The sequence below is a fragment of the Diceros bicornis genome, unplaced genomic scaffold, assembly GCF_020826845.1.
Source record: "Diceros bicornis minor isolate mBicDic1 unplaced genomic scaffold, mDicBic1.mat.cur scaffold_67_ctg1, whole genome shotgun sequence".
NCBI lineage: Eukaryota > Metazoa > Chordata > Mammalia > Perissodactyla > Rhinocerotidae > Diceros > Diceros bicornis.
In genome coordinates this window covers 1080685-1094684 of record NW_026691553.1, presented here as the reverse complement: position 1 = coordinate 1094684, position 14000 = coordinate 1080685, and the positions used below count along the sequence as shown (strand labels likewise).

Here is a 14000-nt window from a genome sequence, read left to right as displayed (position 1 = left end):
AGAGCTGGCCTGGACGGGACGTGGGGACTGGACGTGCCGTGGGGCAAATTGAGGCCCAGGAGGGTCATATGGTCGGTGTGTGCTCAGGGCTCGCTTGACCTCTGACCCTGCTGGCCCTACCCCCCGGGACCCGCTTGCCCTGAGTCTCGCCACCCCGCTCCGGCTGAGGGACCCCTGTCCTAACCCCACAGCGTCCTCCCACCCTGACACCCAGGCCTGACCCTCACTTCCTCGATACCTTCCGGGTCCAGGGTCGGGGCTGCAGGGGTGAGAGATTGATCGGACGGCTGACCCTGTGGTCACCGTTGCCAAGGAGATGGCCCATGGAGGCTGGGGGGTGGCCAGGGCCCGGCGGGGGGGGGAGAGGGACAGAGAGAGGGAGGGAGGGACAGAGGGAGCCACAGCAAACGGGTCCTCACAGGAGAGCATCCTGGGAGGCTTGTCAGCTGTACTAACAGCCTCCGGGAACCACCATTCAGTCATCCCTGGAGGGCCACCTGATGTGCCACTGAGAGGCTCCAGACTTGGCCTGGGCAACCTGAGGTCACCCCACAGGGCTGGAAGCAGAGGGAGCTGGCACTCTGCCTGCTCTCCATGGTGGTCTCTCATCCATTCACCAGGAGACCAGGGAAGGCATCCTAGAAGAGGGGCCAATAGCACAGGGCCCTGCAGGTTGAATAGGAGTTGGAGGGGTGGAGCCAAAACAGTGAGAAGGGAGGCAGCCCCTCACCCGGATGTGTGAGTGGAAGAGGGGTAGGTGGGTGGGGTGTCAGTGAGAGTCCACTTGGCAGGTTTATAATGGAACCTCTGTCCGGGGCTGGATTGTCAGAACGGGGCATGGATTCCCACAATCCTGGGGGAGCCGCTGGGCGTGTCCTTTGGCCAGTTGGGTGCCCACGGGGTGCCAGACATCAGGAGTGCCTTCACAGAGCACAGCTCCTCGTGGGGGGACAGGCAGCAGCCGAGACCCAGATCAGGGCAACAAAGGAAAGAATTGGGGTGCTGGGAGGATCAAGTGGGGACTACGCTAACCGGAGGTGGCACAGAGCCGGGGACACGTCGGCAGATTCCTGGGGAGTTCTGGGGCGAAGGGAACAGCCACGGCAAAGGGCCAGAGGTGGGAGTGTTTGTGGCCGCTGAGGCCTGACCCGGGGCCCAGAGGTCACCCAGCCAGAGGCTCCTGTTGGGGAGCAGGGAGAGTGTGAAGCAGGGGGACTCAGAGCCTGTGGCCACCGAGGGACCGGAGAGGGAGTGGGGGCTGGAGAGCAGGGAGGGGCAGTGGGGGGGTTGGGCCTCGGGGAGGATGGGTTCCGGGGTGTTCTGGTAGCTGAGTTGGTGGGACATGATCCACAGGGTGTGTCCCGCTGGGACCAGGGTCTCCTCGGGGTGGGGGACCCGAGTGTGGGCACATGCAAATATGCGGGAGCCTGCCTGAGCACAGGCGAGTGTGCCCCATCACAGTGAACGCACCTGAGCACACGTGGGCATGCCGTGGCTCGGGCACATCTGTGAACACGCAACAGACATGCCAGTGTGGACACATGGCATGCAGGACACAACGTGTGGACACATGTTTGGCAGGAGGTGCGCATGCGCGGATATGCCGGACCGCGCATTGACGTGTGTTTTCTGGCGTGTTTCTGAGGGTGCGCACACGTGCTCAGGCGCAGTGTGCTCAGGCATGTTCGTGCACGTGTCACTCTGCTGAGGGCAGGTGAGCAGATGGAAGCACAAAGAAGAGAGGGACGCGTGGGCATGCCCGGCGCATGTGCACCTGCGTGAACAAACATGCCCCACGCGTGCGAACACACAAGTGTGCGTGCACGTGCATAGCCCCGCCAGGGCACATGGACACGTGTGCACACACTTGAGCACACTGCACCCAACAGGACTGTTGCAGCGCGTGTGTGCACCCCGGGGAACACGCCAGAACACACACGTAAGCGTGAGCACGCTCAAGCGCACAAACATGCTAGAATACACACGCGCGTAGAGCATGCACCAACACGCCAGCGTGCAGGTGAGCTCCAGTGTGCGTGCAAGCATGACTGACCGCGTGAGCATGCCCGGGCGCGGGCGAACACAGCTGAGAGCTGTGTCCATACACGAGCACACCGTGGCACGTGTGGACCCGCGCGCGCACACGCCCGAGCAGGCCGGAGCACACGCGCGCGCTCGGGACCCACGGGGAGCTCGGACACGCGCGTGCGCAGATCGCAGCCGCGGAGCAGCGCCCGCGGGTTTCTGAGCGCCGGGCGCCCCCTGGTGGACACCGGCCGCGCCACGGGCCCCGCTGCGCGCTTGTTCCCGGGAGCGCAGGGGAGGGTCCCATTCCGGGCGGTTCCCCTCCACCGGGTCAGGCTAGGGGTCAGTGTTAGGGTGGGAATAGTACGGGAGGGTCCGGAGGAGTCAAAGGCAGGGCGGGAGGGGTCAGGACGGGGTCACGACAGAGCAGCGGGTCCGCCCCCATTTCCTTCCTCACCATTGAAGCCCCTCCATCCCGCCCGTGCCCAGGTCCGGGGGAGTCTGGCCGGCTCGGTATGTCCCCAGCCCGGGGCTTCCCAAGGGCCCGCAGCGCGGGGTGGGCTCCGTGGGCGGGGGCTCCCCCCGGGGCGCCACCAGGTGGTGCGCGCCTCGGGCCTGAACCCCACACCCGGAGCCCCCAGGGCCCAGCCAGCCCCCCGCGGCCAGGGGGAGGGGAGGGGTCTGGGAGGACCCTGCGTGCCCCCAGCACCCGGCCTCGCCATCTGTGCCTCAGTTTCCCCAGCCTCGCGATGGGGACATGCGTGGTTCAGAGGGCCATGGAAGGCCTCTGGGGAGAGGTGACCTTGTAGGAAAGGAAGGGCACAGCAGGCAGGGGAACAGCATGTGCAGAGGCCCTGAGGTGGGCGGTTGGAGCAAGAGGGAGCTGAGAGGCATCCCGCACGCAGCCCGGCTGAGCGAGCCCCGGGCCAGATGTGGGGGGCACTCCACCGCTGGGGCAGCCGAGGGACCCCGGGTTTCTGGCCTGAACCTGGAGGTGGGGGTGAAAGCAGGATTCGGGGTCAATGCCAGAATCCAAAGGTTTGAAGACAGATTCTGAGCCTACATTCTCAACTTTCCCCAATAGGGGCTGCTCAGGGTGGAGACACTTGCAGAAAATTCTGGAATCCCGGTTCCCCGGGCTGATGCCAAGGTGGATGCCCCAATTTCAAGAGGGGAGACACCGGTGCCCCCTGGGGGGTGGGGTCCCTGTGACCCAAGGGGCAGGGGTGACCAGGAGGAGCAGGGATCCCATACCCAGAGGCCCAGCACCCCTAACCCCGTCCTCACCCCCATCAGCTGTTCCAGGGTTTCTGCACCTTTAAAATAGTGCTGCAAAATTAGCAGCTCTGCATCATTAATATGCAAAAATGCAAATCAGGGGGTGATTAAGCCGCAGCCCCTGGAGGATATTTCTGCGGTGATAGATTCTCTCGTCAGCAAGGTTTGGTGGGATGGCTGTGCTGGCAGGGCTGGGGGTGCGGGGGTGGGGGTGCCTGGCTCCCTGGCCCCCAGTGCCCTCCTCGATGCACCCACAACCCCTGGCGTCCACCTTCCCCAGGGCCTGGCCTACGGGGCCTTAATGGGGGAGCAATAGGCAGGGTCAGACGGGTCAACCTCACTACGTGATCCGGGGCTGAGGACCCAGGAACTTGGCTGAGGGTGGCCCTGGGGCCTCAGGGCCTTTGCACTGGTCATGCCCCAACCAGGATCACTCCTGGCCTCCATGTCTCCCCCTGCCCCCCCCGCCCCCCCCCACCCCGGACCCTCTCTGGCCGCCCAGCTCTGAGCCCATAACAGCCTCAGATGCCTCCAGTGGCTCCTTCAGGATTTCTTCGTGGCTGGCTGTGTGCCCCGAGGGGCAAGGACCTCCAGCCTGTGGTCCCACCAAGTGCCCATGCTCAGCACATCCTGGCCAGACGGGGCGCCCACAGACACCCTGCAGAAGTGAAACGGGCTCCCGAGGCGGTGGGGACTCGCTCGGGTCCCCCAGCCCATGAGAGGTGACCCTCAGGCTCCTTATCCAGGGAGGGATAGAGACCATGATGGGGGTACGGGGGCAGGGACAGTCCCGTCCATTTGCTGGCTCACACGGGCAGGTGGAGGGGAAGGGGGGGCTCTATGGCCACCAGAGTGGGCTCAGCCCCCAGCCCCCAAAGGAGGCAAAGTGCAGGAAAGGGGAGATAGAGGGAGACAGAGACAGAGAGACAGACAGAGACACAGAGACAGAGAGACAGACACAGAGACAGAGATAGAGAGGAAAAAGAGAGACAGGGACAGAGACAGAGAGACACAGACAGAGACAAAAGAGACAGAGAGACAGACACAGAGACAGAGATAGAGAGAGGAAAAAGAGAGACAGAGAGGGACAAAGAGAGAGACAGACAGAGAGACAGAGACGCCAGCATGGCCCCTCCCAGCAGAGCCTCGGAGCTGGCCCTGGGCCAGCTGCCAGCTGCTCCCCCCCCCCCCCCCCCCCCGCCTCCTGCATGCGGGTGGGGGTTGGGCCCCAAGGGAGCTCCAGCTGCCGCTGCCACACACGCAGCCCCACCAGCTGCCCCAGGACCCTGCAGCCCCCAGGCCGGGAGGAAATGCCTTTGCCAGGGCCAGGGCTCCCAGGCTCCGCTAGCCGTGTGACCTCAGGCCTACCCCCCCCGGCCTCAGTTTCCCCACCTGTGAAATGGGACACCATCCCCCCCATCTTCTTCCTCCACCTGGGTGCCAGGCCTAGGCCTGGCGCTGGGGACGTGCTGGTGGCCAGGCCAGGCCTGGGGGCTGCCCTCGAGGAACTGGGGTGGGGCACTGAACCAGCAGATCAGATAGCTGTGGCTGTGGGGAGGTACAGGGGGAAGTTAACAAACGAGCACAAAGGCTGGAGAGTGAGGGAGAAAGGGTGTTCCTGGCAGAGGGGCCAGCCGTGCAAAGGCCCTGAGGTCAGAATGAGATGTGGCGTCCAAGGAGGAAGCCAGCGGGACTGGAGGGGGTGAGTGAGGGGCTGGAGGGAGGCCAGGCCAGGGAGCATCCTGGTGCTTCATGCTCCCAGTTTCTCCCTCTCTCCAGATTCTTCCCTCTCTCTCTGGGCCTGCCCAGCCTCCAGCTGCGGCTGGGCTCTCTGGGGCCTCCCTGGGCCCCAGCATTGCCCACACAGCCAAGCCACAGGCGGGGAAGGAATTAGGAGCTGGTGGGTGAACTTCTTGCCTTTCTCCGTGCAGACCTTGAATGTGAGGCACAGAGAGGTCACGGGCCAGCCTGGGACCTGGCGTTCTGCCCTGCCCTGGGGCCCGCTGGGGGTGGGAGGAGACTGAGAAGCAGTGAGGGGTGCAGACCCTGCTCCCAGACCGCGGGGTGATGGAGAGAAACCAAGGGCTGAGGGACCTATGGGCATGGGAGGCAGGGCCTTGAGACGAATGGGGAAACCGAGACCAGCGGCCTTCAGAGGGAAGGCTCCATGACCCCTCGTGACCCAGTTCCTCCTGGGCGATGCTTGGGGCCGTCCCTGCCCTCGGGGAAGGGGCCGCCCCTCCTCCATCTGCCAGCACCTGCCCGGGGAGCAGGAGGCCCAGCCTTGACCTCGGTGGGTGATGTCATTGCTAATCCCTTTAACTGATGAGAACCCTGACTGGGGAAGTGACCACGCTGGACTCTCTGTGCAGTGCTCCTTGTATCTGCTCCCTCTTAGGATGGCCCAGAGGAGTCTCCCTAGGGCACTAGGGGTTCCCCCGACAGGCCCCCAGGGGCAGCTGGAAGCCTGTCCCCTCCAGGAAACGCCCTGTGAGCGATGTCACTGAAGGGGTCGGGGTCCCCCCCACCCCGTGGAAACCCACCCCCCCAGCCCGGGGCCCTGCAGGGTCACACAGCTTCAGCCGTGAGTTGAGAAACTAAACTTTTCATTAAAAAAATACCAAAACACATACAGAAAATAAAGTCCGACTTCTCAGCTAATCCCACCTCTTTAAAAATATAAAGTAAGAACTGAAAGTCCCCCCCCCCACACCCCAGAGTAACCGCCGAACCCTTGGGGCGTTTCCTCCTGCACTTTTTCGATTCACGCTTTTTTCCTTTACAAAAACTTTACCCCCCAAATGGTGCCGTGGGTCTGGAACTTGTATTTTATCTGAACAGTCCATCTCGGACATCTTTTGTGCTCAGAACACACAGAAACCCCATTGGCTGTAAGATGAGGACAGTATTCCTCCTGTAGCCCTGTCAGAATCTTTTTACAAATCCCCTTTGGCTGGACACGGGTTATTTCCAATATTGGCTGCCACAAACCCCGTTCTAATGAACATCCCTGCTTGCGCTATCATTTTTATTAGATTTATTAGTGTTAGGACTAGAATTGGAGGAGGAATTCAGAGGGATGTAAAGTTTCTTCATTGTAATAAGCACCCCTCAGAAGATCCCCCCACCTACCTTCACCATCGCAGGATGTGGTCAACTTTTTCCCGTTTTGCCAACTATAAGGACCAAAGGTCCTTTTTTTTGCATATTTGTCTTCAATTCTTTCGTCATGAGTGAATTCAAGCTTCTCTTTCTCTGTCTCTGCAGTGGCCTTTTGTATTTATTCTTGTATGGACTAATTTTTCATTTTTTTGCCTGGTTTCCTGTTGGGTTGTTGTTCTTATTGATTTGTAGGAACTCTTTGTATATGAAGGACACAAATCCTTCTGTTACAATGTTGCAAATATTTTCCCCCTCGGCTGTCTAACCTCATCTGGTGGTCTGTTACAATACAGAAGTGTTTTGTTTCTGTGTAGTCAGATTTGAAGATTTTTCTCCCTTTATAGTTCTGGGCTTGTGCCTTTTTCTAACCCTGAAGAGGGAAGGAGGTGGAGGGGGTGGTGCAGGGCCAGCGTTTGGGAGTCTCCTCCAATCCCAGGAGTACAGGGAGCTCAGCCGAGTCCAGGCACCTCCCACCCACGGATCCTGCCTCACACACACTCCCTGCCCGCCGGCCGTATGAAGACTTCCGTCCACACAAGGACAAGTAGGGGCCAGGCTGAGCCCAGCCATTTGGGGACCCAGAGAGGGCTGGCCGTCACCCCCAAGAGGAGGAGGATGGTGTTCTCATCCCGAGTTCTCATCAGTTAAAGAGATCTGCATCCCTCCCCGGGCTGTTTGGACGACCTACTTGTGCAACCTATTTATTTTCTCTGTGAACACCCAGCCGGGCCACGTCAAGCCCCAGCCAGGGGGGAGCACATGCTGTAGATTTAGCCTCTTTGGGCCTCACTTTCCGCCTCTGCGAAATGGGGCCAACCACTGCCCCCACTCGCCGGGCTGGCGGGAAGATCACAGGAGAGGCTGGGCATCAAAACTGGGTCACAGTGCTGGGCACAAAGCCAGCACCCAGGTGACCCCCTTGACCTGCCCCTTCTGTAAACACCCACCCAGGGACCCTTCCCTCGGGCGGTCCCAGGCACAGAACCCTGGCTGGGTTCAGCACCCCCAATCATGTGGCTTTGGTCAAGTGGCTACATCCCTCTGTGCCTCAGTTTCCCCATCTGCAAAACGGGTGCCATAACAGTCAGCACCTCACAGGGCCAGGGTGAGGTTCAATGAGCTGATGCACAGAGACAGTGTGACATGAGCAGCTACAGGGCCCAGAAGAAGACATAGCTCAGCTCCTGATTTTCAGAAGGGGAAACCGAGGCCCGAGAGAGGCAGCCCCTGTCCGGGGTCATACACCCAAGACATGGTGGGGCCAGCATTTGAACCTGGATCTGTAAGTGAGCCAGGCCGAGGGGCTGGGAACAGGACTCCGGTCCGTGTCCTCCCCTGGGCCCTCACTTGTCAGGCCACAAACCTGTCCCTAAGAACCAGGAGCCCGGCGGCACCTACGCTGCCTTCGCCACCCCCCGGGCCTCCGGAGCGCCCTTATGTGCCAGGCCTCGGGGAGCAAGAGGGAGCAAGGAAACCGCGGACCCTGCCCTCGGGGGTCCCTAATCTGGCGCAAGTGTCGGGGTGACCAGAAACAGCGAACAGATGGGTGGTAAGAGGAGCTACAAGACGGGCGGGGGGCCTGGCCTGCTCTGGGGGCTGGGAGGCTGCCTGGAGGCGGCGGCACCCAAGCTGAGCGCCGAAGGGTGAGGAGGAGACAGCCAGGCGCAGCAAGAGGAAGGACCCGGGAGGAGGCACAGCCAGGGCAAAGGCTTAGAAACTCACAGGCGTCTGGAGGAACAGCAAGGAGGGAAACACGGAGGGCTGGTGAGGCTGCGAGGGGAGAGTGGGCTGAGGTGGGGCAGGGGAGAGGCCGGTGCGGGGTCCCGGCTGCAGACGGGGTGGCCGGGACTGGAGTCAGCGTCACTAGCTGCCCAGGGCTGTCCGTGGCCCTCAGCACACCGGGGAGCTGCTGGCAATCCCTGCGCCTCCTCCGGGCCTTTGCCCGAGTTTGTGCCCGTTTCCTGATGGCCCTCCCCAGCCGGGGACACCCCAGCAGTTCAGACTCGGCTCCGGGCCCACAATCAGACCACGGGGCCCTCCTGCCTTTTCCCCAGTGCCCCTGAGTGGGACCCTCAGTCCTCGGCATGGCACGGTGCTGGCGGCCCAGATGCCCTTCCTCCATTTCCGGAAGGCACGCAGAAGCAGGTGAAGGAGCTGGGGAGGGCGGGTGAAGCCGGCGGGGGAGCCTGGCCGGCCTCCGGCGGGGGCCTGAGCCTCAGTTTCCCCATCTGAACAGTGGGGTGATTCCTGGGCGAAGCTCAGGGCAGCTGAGAGCCCTGGGGAGACGGGGGTTGCCCCCAGTGTGCCGGGGTGCACAGGGGTACTCCCCATGCTGCTGTAGGCAGAGGTCAGCGGGCCGCCCTGGGGGTGGGTGCGTGGGCAGTGGGAATCCAGCCAGGCTCCCTGTCCCCTGCCTCTTCCCCGGGAACTGGGCTGGACGATGCCCGTGGGGGCCGCTCGGGAGGCGCCCCGTGTTTGCACAGGCTGCCCCGGAATGTGGTGGGACAGGCCCTGGGGGCCCCTGAGTCAGGAGTTGTGGGCACCAGGCCAGGAGGGGGAAGGGCCGCCCTGGGCAGGTGGCACGGCCTGGGGGTGGATGGGCACAGGGCAGGTGGGGAGGGGGCTGTGGGAGGCCCAGGTGGAAAGTGGGCTCCGTGTGCTCTGGCTTGGTCCAGGGCTGGGGGCTCAGCCTGGGCTCGAGGTTCAGTCCAGGTGAGGGGCTCAGTCTAGAGTTGGGGCCTGGCCTGGGCTCGGGGCTCAGCCTGGGCTGGGGGTTCAGCCCAGATCAGGGGGCTCAGCCTGGGTTCGGGGTTCAGTCCAGGTCAGGGGGCTCAGCCTGGGTTCGGGGTTCAGTCCAGGTCAGGGGGCTCAGCCTGGGCTGGGAGTTCAGCGCAGATCAGGGGGCTCAGCCTGGGTTCGGGGTTCAGTCCAGGCTTGGGGCTCCAACTAGAACTGGGGCTCAGCTTGGGGTGGGTCTCAGACTGGGACTGGGGCTCAGCCCAGGCTGGAGGCTCATGCATTCATTCACTGACTCTCCACCCCCCACACACAGGCCCTCTGTCCCCTGGGGCCTGGGCACGGCCAGGACATGGTCTTCCCGTGCCCCATTCATTCCTGTCACTGGCCCTAAGACATGCCTGCTTGGAGAAGGGCACCACTATTGATGCACCAGACCCCCAACTCCACAATGGGTGGCTGTCTCCTCACCCTCACCCCACGGCCGAGCCTTCAGTTACCCCTCAAACCTACCCCCATTCACCTGGCTCATCATCCCCGCGGCCAGCCCTTCTCTGCCCTAATGACCATCCCGTTCCCTCCCCTCTTGAACCCTCCTCCACAGGCAGCCGTAAGGATCTGGTCCCTCTCCTGCTCAGATGCCCACCATGGCTCCCTCGTGCCCTCACCAGTAAGAGCCAACTCCTCCTTGAGGTGTCCTGCCCTCCTTCCGACCTTGGCTGCTCTCCCCTCCATTTCTCTGGGCTCCAGCCTCGCTGGCCTCGACGGTTCCTTAAATACACCCCATGGGGCCCACCTCCTGGCCTTCGCCCCTGTGGTTCCCCTGCCCGCCTAGAATGCTCCCCACTCTTTGCCCATTGACTTCACTCATCCTTCTGGTCACAGTCCAGTGTCGCCGCCCCAGGGGAGCCCCACAGTGAGCTCGGGGTCCTGTGGCACATGTTCAGAGCTCCTTCTGGGGATTTATCTGACGCCCCGACAGTGGGAAGCATGAGGGTGGGGCTCCAGTCATGCCGAGAGCCCCCCGCCCAGCTCTCCCGGCCCACCAGCTCCCCAGGATGAGTCTGGGGTGGAGGGCAGGGGTTTTACCTTTTTTGTCCCTCCCTTCCTCATATTCCCACCCTGAGCACCCGAGAAGTCACGCCCAGGAGTGGCTAGCGGTATTGCTTCCTCGTCCATATGACCCCCAACACGGCCAGCACCCTCTCCCTCTTCTGAGGAGGGTTATAAGCCCCCCATCCTGTATCCAGGGAGACCCCTGGCCCCAGGCCCAACCAGCAGGCCCTGCAGAACCTCCCTCCCAGAAGCCAGGGAGAATGAATGGATGGATGAACGAATGAGCCCAGACCCCTCGGTGGGGGTGCACAGTCATGGTGAGCATGGACACGTCAGAGTCAGCCCCCTCCACGGGGTCTGAATGGACCGAGAAGCCCCCAGCTCCAGAGGTGGCCGTCCCCCTGCGTGACCTCTTGCTGGGACGATGAAATGGGGTTTGTGCCCGGGGTCTGGCTCGAGTGATAAGCGCTCCTCCCTCCTGTGGGACTTCTGTAAACGGGTGGAGCTCGGTGGGGCGGGAGAGTCGGGGAGGAGCGCCCGTCCACACCCCAGAAGGTACCCACTTTGGAGACGAATGAAAACGGATGGCGGGAGGGTGTCCCCCGAGTCCTAAGTCCAATTACATTCTCTCTGTGGACAACCTTGACCTACACACCTATTGTGTCTGTCTTCCGGAAACTTTCAACCCCCGTCCCCAAGTTCTGTCCCCTGCCCCCCAACTCACTGGTGGGAATCTGCCCCTGGCATTTGTTTTTCCAACCAGAAATGGGGTTATCTCCTTCACGGCGGGGTCCCCAGCCTGGGCCACGCACAGTAGGTGTGGCTGGGGTGGGAGGAGGACGCGGCGGGTGGGGGAGGCCGGCCTCCTGGGCACCCAGAGGAGAACAAAGACCGCAGTCAGGCGGGCTGGGGCGGGCGGGCTGTGGGCCGCCCTTGAGGGGCCCCTGGCACCAGCCGCTGGCTGCCTGTCCCGTGCCAGAGCCCCGGGGCTGGGCAGAGGTGGCGGCCGAGTGGTGCCCCCACGGGCTGCTCCGCCCGGTGACTCAGCCCCATGCTGGGCCTCCCCAGGGAGGACAATGGTGGCTTGTGGGTGCCGGGAGGGCCTCCTGGCAGGTGTGAGCCCCAGGGTGGACTAGGCCCCAGGGACGAGCTCTGAGCTTCAGTCACCTCATCTGTAGAGTGGGTTTAATCACTCGGGGACGAGGACCTGACAGCCAGACATATGGATGGAAAGAGCCATATTTGGGACTAAAGGGAGGGCCTCTGATGGCCCATCCTGCCTTGGAGGGTAGGGACTGGACAGGTCACAGTCACCACTGTGCCCCAAGGCCCAGCACGAAGCCTAGCATACAGTCAGTGCTCCATAATTGCACGGACCATGAATGGATCTCTTCCCCACTTCTAGGGGTGGGTGTGGGTCCCCCCGGAACACTGGCCCCAATTCTGTGGTTTAGATCCTGAGCATTGTCGGGCAGCGGGGGCTGGCCCACCCTGAATGAGACTAGGGACCCTGAGAGGCCTCAGCCCCACCTGGTCCTCGAGAAATCCCTCAGGCTGGACGGAAGCCAGAGCAGGCCACAGACCTGTGGGGTCAGGGATGGGCCACAGGGAAGGGCTGGGGGCTGAGGGGACCTTCACTGCAGAGACCCTGGTCTGTCAGTAGGAAGAGTACAAGGGGTGCAGGCACAGGCCGTGGGCGCCTACTCTGTGCCCATCACCACACCCTCCATTTTCCTGACGGGGAAACAGAGGCCCAGAGCATGGTAAGAATTTGCCCAAGGCCACAGTGAGGCAGGAAGGATGAGAGATTTGAACCCAGACCCCAAGACGCATACCTCCCTCCCCCGGCCTGTGGCATGTGAGGGGTTCTCTGGGCCAGCAGGGGTCAGGGTGAGGGGCCTGTGGCTTTGTTAGGGGCCCCCTGCCTCTCCTTGGGGTCTTCTCCACTCCCCCCACCCCCCAGGACCCCCACTCTTCTTCCTTTCAGCCCAGCTCTGTGGGCTGGGAGCAGCACTGAGCTGCATGATTCGGGGACTCCAGATGGGGGCGGAAGAGTATTCCAGGCAGAGGGCACAGCAAGGACGAACGCCTGGAGGTGGGAATGAGCCTGGCAGGTTCTGGAGCAGCGAGGAGGCCATTGTGGCCAGAGCCCAGTGGGCCAGGGGATGGTGGCCTCCTCCCACACCTGGAAGGGAGGGTAGGTTCTCTCTGGGGACACAGGGAGCCAGGAAAGCCTGTGTTGTTTTCATCTGTAATATTATTACTCCAATTCTGTAGGGTCTGTGGTCCTCAGAAGCTGATGAGCCCCTGGCTGTGGGGGAACTTTGGAACTAAGTGGACACACAGACCACTGAGAATCAGACGCCCTGGTCCAGTCTCAGTCCTGTGCAAACTCAGGTCCAAATTCCATTTTACAGATGAGCAAACTGAGATTCACGCAGACAAAGGCCACCAGCACGTCAGAGGCACAGCGTTGGTCCACTGACCATGAAACAGAGCTGGCCTCGGTCGCCCCGCCCGTGAAATGGGTCTGATTCCTTCCTCAGGGGCTTGGGGTGCCCGCTCGCAACACCCAGCCCTGGGAGCCAGCCCTGGGAACTCAGACACGACCCTGCCCGAGAGGCTGCGCGGGCGGCCACGCCAACCTGAGAATAAAACTCCAAAACCCACCCCCACCGCTTCTCGCGGCCTCTCGCTCGGAGAGTCCCGCCTCTTTCTTCACTGGGCCGCGCGGAGGAGGGGCGAGGAAGAGGGCGGGGCATAGCCACGAATGGCCGGCGGCACCGCCAATCAGGTTCCCGCGCACTCCCATTGGCCACCTCCGCTCTGCCTTATCTTTCCATCTCACGGTCCTTTCCATCTTGCGTCACGGGTGCTGCGCCCGCCCGAGTGCGCCTCCGCGCTGGGAGATAGTCCCGGCTGCCTCCCCGCGCCGTGGGCCGGCGGACCCCCGCGCGCACGCGCTCCCGGGCGCCGGGCGCCGCGGGGCCGCAGCCGAACTCCCGCGGGCGCGCGGGAGGGCGGGCCGCGGGGCGGGCGCGGGCGGCGGCGGAGGGATCCGCGGCGGCGCGGGTGGGGCGGCGCGGGGCGGGGCGTGGGCGTGGCCGGCGTGGGCGTGGCCTGCGCGGGGCGGGGGGCGGAACATGTCTCCCGCCGCAGGAAGATGAGGCAGCGGCGGCGGCCGCGGGCGTAGCGGGCGGACCGAGCCCAGCGTCGCGGGCGGCGGGCACCGCGGGCTCCGCGCACGCCGCCTCCGCCAGCCCCGGCCGCGCAGGCCCCGCGGGCGGCCACGCGGGAGGGCCGCGCCACGCGCCGCCGCCGCCCACGCGCGACCCTCGGGCCCGCGCGCCGCCCTTTGTCCGGGGGGGCCGTTCATGCCGCCGCCCGCGCGCCGCGGGCCGGGCCGCGCCGAGCAGGTAACGCGCGGGGCCGGGGGGCGCGCGGGCCCGGGCGGCCGGGCGCCGGAGCCGGGCGGGGGCGCGCGGGCGGCCGGAGTCATTGTTCTCCAACTTTGCGCCCGCTGGGGGGCGGCGACGTGGAGGCCCGCGCGCCCCCGCCCCCCGGCCCCCGCCCCCGGCCACTTCGGGAAACTTTGCGGGGGCGCCCGAGGGCCGGCCGAGCGCGCGGGGCCCCGCCGGGCGCGCGTCCCGGGCGCCCCCTCCCCGGAGGCCGGCCGGAGTTTGGAGAGGGGCGCGCGGGGGAGGGAGCGCGCGGGGAGCCCTTTTGTCTGCGGGAAGGGGCCG

At 63.9% G+C, this 14000-nt stretch overlaps 1 protein-coding gene across 6 annotated transcripts in view; it reads left to right on the top strand.

Annotated features, from left to right (window-relative positions):
- The first annotated feature begins 13258 nt into the window (after window positions 1–13258).
- TCF3 (transcription factor 3) overlaps window positions 13259–14000 on the top strand; it is a 38163-nt gene continuing 37421 nt past the window's right edge. For 2 of the 6 annotated variants that reach the window (XM_058537798.1, XM_058537795.1), the window contains exon 1: window positions 13266–13673. The gene's annotated coding sequence lies outside the window, so the exon portion shown is untranslated. Of the gene's footprint in view, window positions 13674–14000 lie in introns of all 6 variants that reach the window. The other 4 variants (XM_058537799.1, XM_058537796.1, XM_058537800.1 and 1 more) reach the window with 4 other exon arrangements.